Below are 5,544 nucleotides of genomic sequence, written 5' to 3'. Positions count from 1 at the left end.
CTATGCGGAGTTGGAATCCTTTCTACTCCTTATGCTGTGAACCAAGGAGGGTGGGCTGGACTTTCTATATTGTTGATTTTTGCGGTGCTCTCTTTCTACACTGGGATTCTCTTACGTTACTGCTTGGACAGTGAACCCGGCCTTGAAACATACCCGGACATTGGCCAGGCTGCCTTTGGTACTGTGGGACGTGTTGCAATATCCGTAATTCTTGCTATTCCTTACTTACTTTTCTTCTTGTAATGCTCAATCTGCCCTAAGCGATAAGATTGACAAAGTTCTACGTTGGCTGTCAATGTAGTGCTACCCTCGAGTCCTCGACCTTCAGCCGGGTGTGTGACTGGCTATGAATGATACAAGCCACTGTTGTAACTTAACTCCATTAAAGAAAAAAACAAGATAGTAACTTAACTTTGCTTTGCTTCTTCATGACATCCCTAATGCTTGATTTAAACAATTTTTTCAGTATGCAATCTTATACATAATTCTTTTAGAGCATAGTGTGATCTGTTTTTCTTTTTCTCTTACAACAATTCGGCCTTAGTTTGATTGAACAAGGAACTAAGTTCCAGAAAGTAAAATAGTTCTCCTCGAACTCAAATGTTATCTTCCTTTCTTATTCTATCATGAATTGTATCATTACATTACTTGCTATTTAATTTATTAAGCTGAATAGGGAATCAATGTGCATTAACTGGTTGCTGATGCTGAATTCTGTAATATTTTGTGGATGCAGATAATTTTGTACGTCGAGTTATATGTAAGTGCATCTGGGAGCTCTTTGGAATATGTATCGTGTTCAGTATACCTAAGCACGCATATTGAGATAATGTATCAGAAGTTCATTTAAAAACTAGTCAATTTCAATTATGCACATGGTCAATGGTTTCTAAGCTCTCGTTTGGCTCGCATTAAATTAAATTTCATTTTCTCTCTCCTATTTTCAATCACACAGTCTTCCATAAAATAATATTACACGTAAACTGAAAACTTTTCATTTTCTTTCAACCACTCATTCTTCCAAAAGAAAAATACTATTTCGCCCATTTTAATTTTAAAAAAGGGGGGCCAAATGGGGGCTAAAATTGTCTCAGTTCCAGCAGATTCTGTCTGGATATGTCAGTTCCCTCTTGATTCTTCATTTTCTGTCAAATTATGGTACATTTACACAGATCTTAAGTCCTAGTGGGCGCACAACTTGGCGTTTACTAATATATNCATTTTGGTGGTTGCGTGCTTGTTCTGGATTGGCTTAGTTGATCAGGTTGGCCTCCATACAAAAGGGACGACGTTGAACCTCTCTACTCTTCCGGTTGCTATTGGTCTGTATGGTTTTTGCTACTCAGGACATGCTGTCTTTCCCAATATCTATACATCAATGGAAAACCGGAGCCTGTTCCCTGCAGTCCTCCTAGCAAGGTATAGCAAATATTCTTAGCATCTTCTCATGCCATCATATTGAAAACTCCTTTACCATAATATTGTTCTTCAAATTAATCTCCAAATGTGGGAAAATTGAAAAGTAGAGTTTATTTATTTTCCTGTTATTACTTCTAAACTAGTTACTCAATAATGAAAGCAGTTTCGGGATTTGCACTCTGATGTATGCTGGAGTTGCTGGTATGGGATATACAATGTTCGGAGAAACAACGCAATCACAGTTCACTCTCAACATGCCTAAAGATTTGGTTGCGTCTAAAATTGCTGTTTGGACAACGGTATGTAAAGAGAAGATATTCATGCCGTAGTTTTGTCCTAATTGTTATCGTAACATCATCATATTTGCTAAATGAGTTATATTGTTCATTCCATATGTCAGATGATTCTCTCTTTTCTTTAACATTTTTAATCTTCCTTTTTGAATAAGAAACATGAATTTATTAGTTAGGGAGCCATAAGATAACTATTTATAGGCAGGAAAAATTAAAGAAAAAGAAATGCCCTTTAACTCATCATACGTCGAAATCCATAATGATGCAAAAACTGTACTCTGTTCTGTAACTCAGGTTCTTATGCCTTTCATCTGTCAATAATTCTATATGTCAAATTACCCAAGTTTAGAACTTTTCAGCCTTCTGAAAACGCAAGGACATAATATTGTGAAACATGTTTAATTATGTATACGGTTGATTCCCTTACACTTCTTTTGATCTCCCAATTGTTGTTTTATGATTGTTGCACTCTAAATTAAAGTAAAACTAAATTTCTGCTAGAACATTGTTATGACTTGTTTTTCTGCTTATTCTTTTCCAGGTGGTGAATCCATTTACCAAATATCCTTTTTCTGTTTCAACAGCAATAATTACCAAATAAGTAGAATCGATTATAGTAATTTATTTTCTTAATTGTGTCAAAGGAAAAAAAAATATCTTTCTTAACTAGTAATACATATGCATTAACCATATCTCCAGTGGCATTGAGTTTGGAGGAACTGATACCGGCAAATCATGCAAGATCCCATTTGTATGCAATCCTCATCAGAACAGCGTTGGTGATATCTACGTTAATTGTGGGTCTCATCATCCCCTTCTTTGGTAAATTCTCGTGCTTGACTCTATATTTTCTAAGAGAACGCGCCCACTTATAGATACAAAAAAAAGTATTTATTTATCGTTTCTCTCAATTTGCTTATTTGTATTCCTTCTCGATTCTATAATATGATGGGAATCTCTCTAGATTATCTTATATCTGTTCTATTATACAGGTCTACTGATGGCTTTAATCGGATCTCTACTAACAATGCTAGTTGTAAGTACTTTAATGTCGTTTTTACTTACATTTTATCTTACTTTCATTCTTCTTCAGCTTCAGTGCTGGTGCATTTGCTTTATGTCAACTAAACTTTCATTTTCAGACGTTAATTCTTCCATGCGTTTGCTACCTCAGCATCTTAAGAGGGAAAGTAAGCGTCTTCCAGGTAAAGCAAAGGTTTTCCCATTATATTTATGGCACTCTGTGTTACTCATGAAACCTTAATGCTTAATCCCTACAGAGCAATAATAATCAGAAAATTACCAATAAACCAACGAAGAATATATAGATTAATACTGATTCACCTTCAATGTGAAAACTACATTCACCTGTTGTAAGAAGATGAAGAATACAAGTTTTCTCATGCCTCTCTTGCACGTAAAAAAGGGCCCCCTATTCATATCGTCCAGCATATCAATTATCCATGTAAAACCAAGTTTATGAAGGCATAGTAATCATTAATTCAGAGCTATTTCATTCTGAAAACACTCAATAGAAATCATTTTCATTCTCATATGAATTTGGAGCATGACTGCTTTTTACTTAATCAAATTTTTTTTTGCTATGTATTGGTTTTCTTATCCATTTATTTTACGATATTGTTTTTTGCAGAGATTGATGTGCACATTAGTCATTGTAGTAGGTGTCATATCGTCGGCGTTTGGAACTTATTCAGCCATGTTGAAAATTATCCAAAATTTAAGCTGATGCTTTATATAATTAGAAGCAACTTATGTGTTCGATCTGGCTAATCTTCGTTGTTTATTCTATTCTTCGGAGGGATTTTGTATTTTCCCTTATGAGTGTTTTGAAAAGAGATTATATCGGCCACTCTGGAGACTATTTATAGACATCTTCAATATCAAGACATTTAATCAAGGTCTCCTGGTTGCAAACTTGCAATATATTCTTTCAATCATAGCAATATTAATAGCAGTCACCAGACGACCAAAACAAGCACATTTATAGCTGTTCACTTTGAACGTACTTGTTTCAAGCTTTAAATATAAAGCAAAAGAAGGAAGTCTCTCGTAGTTGGCTCATCAGGTCATCAACCTTTTGGCAGACATTAGCCTCGTGCATAATCTTACGATTTCGTGGAGGCTTGCGTATTTTGTAAAGAATAATGTTGTTTATGATCTGCGATTAAAGTAATTATCTCATGTGATAATTTGCTATTTGAAACATTAATTTTTTATGATTCTTATGCCTCAAATAATTGTTAATATCTTAAATAACAAGATGTTTCATTGTAGTCATTGATCATGAATAACATTACTCTTTTGTAAACGATTATTCGAACTTGATTATTACAAAACGTTAGTTATTTGCACATCTAGATGTTCTGCATCTAACCACATGTATCTGTTTTGATAACTCGATAAATCATTTCTTCTGAGAAAAAGTTGCATTATGACCAAAAAATTTCTTCCTCTTGTCATTTATGCGTAAGAAAATTAAAAATAAAAATTCCTTGGTGGGTCAAATCGCATACGGAGAGGTAACAAACATGAATAGAGGAAAAGGTTGAAATGAATTAACAAATAAACTCGGTGTCTTCCTCAATTTCTCCGACTTGACTTTTCTTTTTATGTCATTTTTGCGGAATAAAAATTCCAGGGGAGGCCATATCTATAAAAGAAAAAGCGTTACCAAGAAAAATAATTAAAAAAATGAATCAAATAAACAAATAATTTACCCATTTTTTTCCCTCAATCTCTCCGATCAGGTCTTTACTCGCATTCTTCGTTTCACCATTCCTTCAGAAGAAATTTAAATATGTCTAGTTTTGAAGTATTTCCATCAATTAAGATCCCGTTTAGGAGAAAACCAGTTTTGTATAATTCAGACTGTTCCATTTATTCAAACGGAAAATCCATCTTCTTTGGTACTGAAAATGTTAAAAATTTTACAAAGAACAACTTATTAGCATTAAGTTATCATGGAGAAGCTGGGTCTATTGTTCAACAAGGTCTTCACAATTTGCCGCTATCGGTGGAGCTTGAGCCCATTTCTGGAGAAGCCCAGTTCGATCGGGTCATTGCCGAGGCTCAACAGCTCGACGAATCAATTGTAATTTTATGGTATGAATTTAGGGTTGATTTTCCCCCTTTTTACTCTTCTGTTGTTTTTGTGTTATTTTTTCAATCTATTAATCCGTTGATTCGTTTTAATTTTGTTAGTTCAAGACGACTCAACTCCCCCCCGCCCCAAAAAAAAATAAAAATAAATAAAAATAAAATAAAAACTAAAAAATAAAAATATTCAATGTAAAATAAACTTGGATTTAATTTTATTCTTATTATTACAATTGTTATTTCATGTTAAATTTACAACTTGATATTGAGATTCCACTAATTGAATTCGTGCAGATACTTGGATTTAGTTATTGTGGTACACATTTGCCTTCAGGTTTACCTTCTCCTCCAATGAGTAGAGTAATGTTGTCCAGAAAATGCCTGAGTGGGCAGAACCTTGTATGGAAAATCTTTTACTTCATAAACAAAGCTTGGGATTTTGATGGATTTCTACCATGTAAGAGAACTTTTAAATGAGATGAAGGTCTGATATTTCTTCGACCGCTTGAGATAAGATGAATATAGGATTCCAGACAACTTTTGTGACCATTTTCCCCATGAAATAGCGAGACTTTATGGATTAAAATGAGCTAACATCGATTCATGTCTGTTGGGCGTCTTAAAAATACTACCTATCCAACATTAAGTGTAACCGGAAGCTAGGCATCTTAAAAATACTACATTTCATGGCGATTAATACATTTCAATGAGGTTT

The 5,544-nt window shown here is 34.1% G+C and overlaps 1 pseudogene; it reads left to right on the top strand.

The window, feature by feature from the left end:
• The first annotated feature begins 3 nt into the window (after positions 1 to 3).
• LOC111408358 lies at positions 4 to 3,906 on the top strand (annotated as a pseudogene).
• Positions 3,907 to 5,544: the final 1,638 nt, after the last annotated feature.

This window comes from Olea europaea, chromosome 13 (assembly GCF_002742605.1).
Source record: "Olea europaea var. sylvestris chromosome 13, O_europaea_v1, whole genome shotgun sequence".
Lineage (NCBI taxonomy): Eukaryota > Viridiplantae > Streptophyta > Magnoliopsida > Lamiales > Oleaceae > Olea > Olea europaea.
Note: the sequence above shows the minus strand (reverse complement) of the source record. Positions and strands in the feature narration are given on the sequence as shown.